The following is a 7,120-nucleotide window of genomic DNA, read 5'->3' as shown; positions in this document are numbered from 1 at the left end:
AGGAAAGACTGATGGAAGGAGGGAGGGAGGGAGTCCCAGAGCAAGGGAGGAAGAGAAAGACAAGGGCACCCAGCCCTGGCCCTTGAGCAGGGAGAAGCCAGCACCTGTTCACTGAATGCCAAATTAACACATTCTAGGGTCCCCAGGCCCTTCTCACCATCGTGATTTCTGTGACAGTCAACTAATGAGGGAGTGAAGGTCCCTCCGCAGGGTCAGCACAGGGCTAGAAATGTGTGAAACGTGCCCAGCCTGAGAGCAGGTGCTAAAGGCTGTGGGTGGGGACCACCGAACCTGGACCTCTCTTCCCAGGCCTGTCATGGGCTCCTCCAGTTACCAGGGGTCCCTCGTGGGCGGGAGACTGGCCCCTGTGACTGAGGCTTGTCCCTGGGTTGGCTGAGCAGAGAGCCGGAGATGGCAGGCACTCCCCACCACCACTTACTGATAACCTGTGTCTCCGGTGAGTGAACGGTTTGCACCCTGCCCCGCTTCTCCCCATTGAAAGAAGAGTCACTGGCACCTTCTCACAAACACATCTGTTACATCCAACCAAAACCTGAGTACTTTTCCCTCATCCCCTCTACCAATCCTTATGCTTAAAATACAGCCAGAAGATGAACAGAGCAGTACCCGGCCAGATGACAGAGCCACACGCCTCCACCAGGGCTGGGTGACACTGGGGGGGCTGTGGGGGTGGTCAAGATTCAGGGCAGAGACCAAACATTGTGACACCGTTTTGATTTCTGAACTGTCGGCCTCGGCACACTTTATAGTCCACGGACACTTGTACCGTTTTTTTCTCCTCCTGGTTTACTCTATTTCTGGATTATTGTCTATAAGTTTCAAAATAGTCCAGGATCCCTGAGTGGTTTATAAATTAGGGCTGTATTCTGGGAGCACCCAGTAGTGCTGCTATATTTTAGGTGGTGTCAGAGTTTCCATTATAAACCCCATTTCTCAGAGGTTTATAACTTGGCCATAAAAATGCACTGAGGCCTGAGGCTTGGACTGTACCATGCACGGCTGCTGGGTCTCTTCCAGGTCTCTGGTGGGGACACCCAGCAGGCATACACAGAGCAGGAGGCTGGCACATGAGGACTTCCCATCCTGGTGTGAGGGGCTATGAAGTGGGGAGCCCCCTCCTGGCAGTCAGGAGAGCCGCAGGACCCAAAGGGCTGCCTGTATAGGCTTCCCATCACTTAGCAAGGCCCGGCTGCTGCTTAGCAGGCCGGCGACCAAGGCAGGAAAGCTCCCCTGCCTCACAGTGAGTCTCCGGGGCCACACTGTCATTCCTAAGACATCGTGCAAAAAATCACCTCTCCAAGGCTAGGTGGGTCCCCTTTCTGCAAGTCCCCTGACCCAGTGACCAAACAGAGACATTTCAGATTGATGTTTACGTTAACAGACCCCACACGTGGTAGGACAGGACCCCATTTCAAGTTACAAAGTTGCCTGTTCAGGAAAGTAGAAGAGTCAAGACCAGCAGTTCTGGGGCCCCAGGAACTTGGATAAATAACGCTGATGCCTAGGCCCCACTCCCAGGGGTCAGAGAGGTGAGGAGTCACACCCATCTCCCATACCTCCCACACCTGCGCCTCTCTGGGCCCCGTGTGCTCACCTGCAGCACGGAGAGAACAGTCATCCACCTTCCCGCTTGTTAGACGGATCACATGCAGTGCCATCCCCACAGTGTCCGGCTCCCTGCGTGGGCTGTGGCCAGAGCTTTCACCGTGACTGTGATAAATGCAGACACTAGTCCACGGCAAGACGTGGGGAGGGGAGGAGGACATACACCATGACCTTCAGAATCTACCAGCGATCTATCAGAAGTGAGGGCAAGAATCTTAAGTGGGCCCAGTGCACACATGTGGCACCACCACCTGGGAAGCTGCAAGCTGCCTGGGAGGCCGCGGGTTTGATTCCTGGGCCAACCAGAACATGCCAGGTGAGGTTGCACGAGCTAATGAGGAAACTGACAGGAGATTTTAGCACAGCAAGCCTCTGTTAAGGGTGCCTGTCTCTCTTTCTCTTTTTTTCTTTCACAAAAAGAAAAAATCCTTTACGTGACCTTTTATTTTTTTTTTAAGAATTATTTTACTTAACCTTATTTATTTATTTTAATTTTACCAGAGAGGGACAGAGAGAGAGAGAGAGAGAATGAGAAAGCAAGCTGCCAGGTCTAGGACTCGAACCGTGGTCAGTCATGTGGGAGTCCAGGGCCCTTAACCACCACACCACCTGCCAGCCCCTAAGTGACCTTTTAAATTCTTGAGGCAAGTGTATGTATTTTATACAATTGGCTTCCCATTATATGGTTTCTAGCCTTTCCAGAAACTCACATGCATGTAGTTTTCCCATTATGTGTACCCTACATGGGACAGCAGGCCCCATGTCCTCCTGCTGCATAACCTTCCACCTTCCCGGCATCCCAACTCACAAACAAGCACTGTAATTCCTACTTTCATTTAGAGCATAATTTGGGGACTTTTCACTGTGCTTTTGCCATCTTGACCTCTCCCCCATCGCCCTTTCCAAATCCTGCGTACCTGCTCAAAGTCACCTTCTCTGGAAAGGCTTTTGAGAACTTTTCTTTTTTTCTTTTTATCTTCTTTTTTTCCTGTTTGCAATAGAACATGTGCACTCACCAGAGAGAGACAGAGAGAAGGAAAGTGAGAAAACACTCCCTGGGGGGGATGGCCGTGCCATAATCCTTCCTCCTCTCAGGATTTTGGGCACGCACACACGTGTGCCTTATGTGTTTTTCAAGCCTCTGAGTACAGGACTTGAACCGCACAGACATCCTTGTGGGATCTACCTGCATTAACCACTACACCATCTGCTGGCCCCTTGTCTCCCCTCCTGCAACCCTCCACACGTGTTCCTTCTCCAGCACTGACCGTGTTGCCCCTCTCCTTCCACAGCTAGGCACCCAAGTTCTATGATGGGCTGGACCAGGGGTCATGATGCATGCATGGTCCCACTCCCCTCATCAGCTGAACCTCCTGGAAGGCAGGGATTATGCCTTATGGGCCTATTTCCTACCACTTCCCTGCTTTGTAGGGTGTCTCACACAGTAGGTCAACTTTCAGTTAAACAAGAACAGTGCAGGGAAGCTCTGGGGAAACTCAGAAATCAAAGCCTCGAGTTCAAATCTAGAGGATTAACGCTGTGACCTTGGACACCCATTTTTATACCTGTGACATAAAGACAGCTATCCGTGTAGTAAGTGAAATGAAAAATAATGAATGTAAGTCATTTTCTATCTTTAAGGCATTTAGTCAATTATCATGACCACTAAGGTCATAGCAACTGTTCAGGAAGAAGAGCCCAAAGAACAGGATTTTGGGGTGCCTGGGGACCCCAGTGATGTGGCTATGGTCTCTTTGTTGCATGAAATATCTGGTTTCCCCCCATTCTGGGGTCAGGCAGAAGGGAAGTAAGCCATCTGGAATTCTGGAGTTCTCATGAGTGTAGCTGGACCTCCGCAGAGGCAGTTTCTTATTAGGTCCTTGCTGTCACAGCCCGAAAGTCTGGTGAGGTTTCCTGAACCTTTCCTTCCCCTAGAACTGAGCAGGGCCTTCCCATGGCCGGGGCTCCTGGGTACTCAGCACCTGTACAGAGACTGAAGCCAGCAGCTTCGCTGGTCCCTGAGCTCCTCTTTGCAGAGACAGCACCTAGTACTCCTTCCTCTGGGAGCCACAGGAACAAGAACGCACACCAGAGGGAAGCCTGGTCTGCAGGGAGCTCACTTTGATCTCTCCATTTCTTCTGAGGTTCCCAGGACTTCTGATCCAGACTTGAGCATCACAGGCTCATCTGGCTGAATGGAGTCACATCCTGGGTCACCCAGCTCTGCACCTGGCTGCTCCTCAGAGACTCCCTGCCTGGAAAGAGCTGGGGCCTTTCCTCTTGGAGCATCTTCAAGGGTGCTTTTCATTCATTCACTCGAAGATGTTTATTGAGCACCTGCTGTGCCAGTCTATGTTCTAGGTGTCTAGATTATGCCAGAAACAAAGACCACTACACGGTGGGTTTACACTCGGGCAAGGCGATGTCACTGAATAATGGCCATAATGATAGATTAGATAGCATGTGGGCAGTAATCAGTATTATGGGAAAGAATGAGTAGAGCCAGATAAGGCAGATTAGTGGAAGATGGACGTGTCCTGGGGGGACAGGTGCAATTTCAAATGGGGAGGGGGAGTGAATTATTAATAGATTTGTCGCAGTGCTGCTGTGTAGCCTTGGAATTTTAGTAGCTGAAAAAACAGGTTATTTGTTTGTTTTTCTCATTCTGATCATAGGCAGCTTTAGTGACTTTGTCTAGAGCTGAGGAGCAGGTCTGTTCCATGTGCCTCACCCTAGGACCTGGATTGGGGCTTGATTTTCTAAGAGCAAAAGATGAGAAGGCCTTCAGTTACTCTAAGACATGCAAACCTCTCAAAGCTTCTGCTTGGACGTGAGGGAGCCCCACCTACTCTCATTGCATTAGCCAAAGCAATGCACAGCAAAGTCTAGCACCATGGCACAGACGGTGGGGAGGTGACAGACTACATTCTCCCAAGGGCCACAAGATGAGCCACTCTGAGAAGATTCCTCCATGTGAGCAAAGCCTTGGGCGATGAAAGAGAAGGAGGCAGGAAAAAGCTAGGCAGGGAACCCAGGGAAAGGGAACACACATTGCCAGCACAAGCCTTCATGGATATTAGCGGGGCTGCAGAACGGTGGAGAGAAGGCACAAGAAGGGAAGATGGAGGATCTGTGAGCTGCTAGAAGGGTTTTTCTTTTCTTTGAGTGAGGTGAAAGTGTTGTGGGTTTGAGTGATCAGAGTAGACTCCCACCTTCACACTTTCCCACTGGCCTCTTGACTGGAGAGACACTGGAGGGACGAAGGCGGAAGTGGGCAGCCAGGTGGGAAGTGTTTCTGACGGACCTTGTAGGAGGTGATGGTGACGTCCTGAGTGGAGCCCTGGGGTAGTGAGAAACGGCCAGATCCCAGATAGGTTCAGAGGTAGAACCAGTGGTCTGCTGGCTACCAGGATGAGAGAGAGAGAGAGAAAGCAGCTTCCAGGCTGGTTCAGGGTCTTGCCATCAGTGATAGCAGCAGTGCAGGGTCAGGAGGGCCACGTCAGAGAAGCCGATAGACATCTATGTAAGTTTCCTGGAGCTGCCATACAAGGTGACACAGGCTGAGACTCTCAAACAGCAGAAAGTTACCGACTCACAGTTCTGGAGGTCAGAAGTCTGAGATCAAGGTATCGGCAAGGCATTTCGTTCAAGGGCTGCAGGGAGAATGAGTTCCAGGCCTCTGCCCCAGCTGTGAATGGTTCTCTGCTTGCTCTGTGATCCTGTGGCTTGTAGAAGGATCACTCTGACCTCTGCCTTTGCCTCCACGTGGCATTTACCCTGGATATATACTTCTGAGTTTAAAGTCCCCTTTTTTGTAAGGACACCAGTCACACTGGAGTAGGGTAGACCCTACTCTGTCTTAACTAATTACTGTCATGGGGCGCCTAAGCATGCTTCAATCAACAACAGAGCGCATATATGATGGTGGCCCCATAGGATGACATACACCATATAGCCCAGTGTGGCGTACGCTGTGCCATCTAGGTTTGTGTCGGTACATGCGATGTTGGTTGCACTATGATGAAATCACCTAATGATGCGTTTCTCAGAACATCCCCATTGTTAAGCCATACATGACTGTGTGTGTATCAACACTGAACCTGTTTCCAAGTAAGGTCACATTCTGAGGGCCTGGGGACTTCCACATATGAATTGAGGGGTGGGAAGGCATGATTCAACCTATAACAACATCGAAGTGGAGAGGGCTCTTCTCCAGAGAGGGAAGGGGTCCCCAATATCTGGCTCAGATTCTTATGCCTAGGAGCTGCTTCCAAGTTCCCTGAGCAGAAGAGGGAGGTAGGGGTTCTCTTTAGACTTCCTGCTCTTCCTAGTCGGCCCCTAACCTCAAAGGGAACAAATTAAAAGCAGCTGTCCAAACGCTGAGCTGATGAACCATGCGTGGGCCTGAGTCTCCTCTCAGGAGCCAGGCAGCTCCAGAAGCACATGTGTGGGTAAAAGCAACAGTTCCTTTAGCATTGCATGTGCATTCCTTGAACACCTACTGTGTACTATAGCAGCCTGGGGTATTTGGAAATTCATGAGAGAAGTAGGTACTGGGAAGGGGCTGGAGGTGGCCTCCTGGGAGGACTTTGAAGGACAGGTAAGATTTGTCCTAAGTGGAAAATTCTGTGCAAAATGATCAGGGAACACAGGTAGGCAGGGTGCCTGTGCCCAGGCTATAGGTAAAGTCCAAGTGGACTGAGAGCTGTGAGCAGAGGTGGTGCTTCCAGCCAGCCTACTGAAGGGCATGAACATGCAGAAGGAGGAGAGGAGCAGCCCTCCCAAGACCACTCCAGGTCAGATGCTCAACCAGAGCTGTGGGTCTTGGGGCGTTTGAAAATGCCTCACTCCTTTATAGCAGCAGAGCATGCCAGTTGAAATGTATGGCTGAGACTCAAGATCGTCCTGCAGGAAAAGCCAAAAGAAGAAAATCTTTGGCCTTCTGTCTTGACAACCCACACTGGTCCCCAGCTGGACCCTCACTAACATCACTCACAGACCAGTTTTATCTGGTTCTAGCCACTCCTTGCTCTTATGACCTTGGGAGGGTTCTTTCAGACATTAGGAAGAAGAGACCACAAAGAGCAATGTCTAAATTGTGGACAGTGGCACCAGACTGCCTGGTTCTTGTCTGGGCACTATTGCTTTCCAGCTATGAGAATTCAAGTGAGTCACATCACCTCTCTATGCCCCATTTCCTCCTAGGCTCCCATTCTAAGTACTTAGCACAGACCTCGACATGCACCACACAGGCTCAATCAGGATGCTTGCACAGCCAGAGATTGGCACGGTGAGGTTTATACATAAGCCAGGGTTCTTCCCAGGACATCAGGCTGCCTCTTCTCCCTAGTGCCCATTCCACCCAACCCCAGCTCCTCTTGAAGTGAAAGACCTCACTGAGCAATGGAGAGTCCAGGATTCTCTGAAGTAACTCCTTCCTCCCCTGCCAGCTGACCCCTGTACGAGCTTCTGACAGAACTGAGCTCACTCTTTC

At 50.7% G+C, this 7,120-nt stretch overlaps 1 protein-coding gene and 1 long non-coding RNA gene across 2 annotated transcripts in view; one reads left to right on the top strand and one right to left on the bottom strand.

Moving 5' to 3' along the window:
* The window catches only part of LOC114007255 (uncharacterized), a 6,809-nt gene extending 1,180 nt beyond the window's left edge, over positions 1–5,629 (bottom strand). The window contains exons 1-3 of the long non-coding RNA XR_003548893.1: positions 5,223–5,629; positions 2,544–2,637; positions 1,616–1,749 (exon numbers count right to left, since the gene is read on the bottom strand). This is a non-coding gene — a long non-coding RNA (uncharacterized LOC114007255). The remainder of the gene's footprint in view (positions 1–1,615; positions 1,750–2,543; positions 2,638–5,222) is intronic.
* Positions 1–7,120, top strand: part of CAMTA1 (calmodulin binding transcription activator 1) — a 1,029,661-nt gene that overhangs the window by 758,649 nt on the left and 263,892 nt on the right. The gene's annotated exons all lie outside the window — the stretch shown is intronic.

The sequence above is a fragment of the Tupaia chinensis genome, unplaced genomic scaffold (genome assembly GCF_000334495.1).
Source record: "Tupaia chinensis unplaced genomic scaffold, TupChi_1.0 Scaffold000146_1, whole genome shotgun sequence".
Lineage (NCBI taxonomy): Eukaryota > Metazoa > Chordata > Mammalia > Scandentia > Tupaiidae > Tupaia > Tupaia belangeri.
Note: the sequence above shows the minus strand (reverse complement) of the source record. Positions and strands in the feature narration are given on the sequence as shown.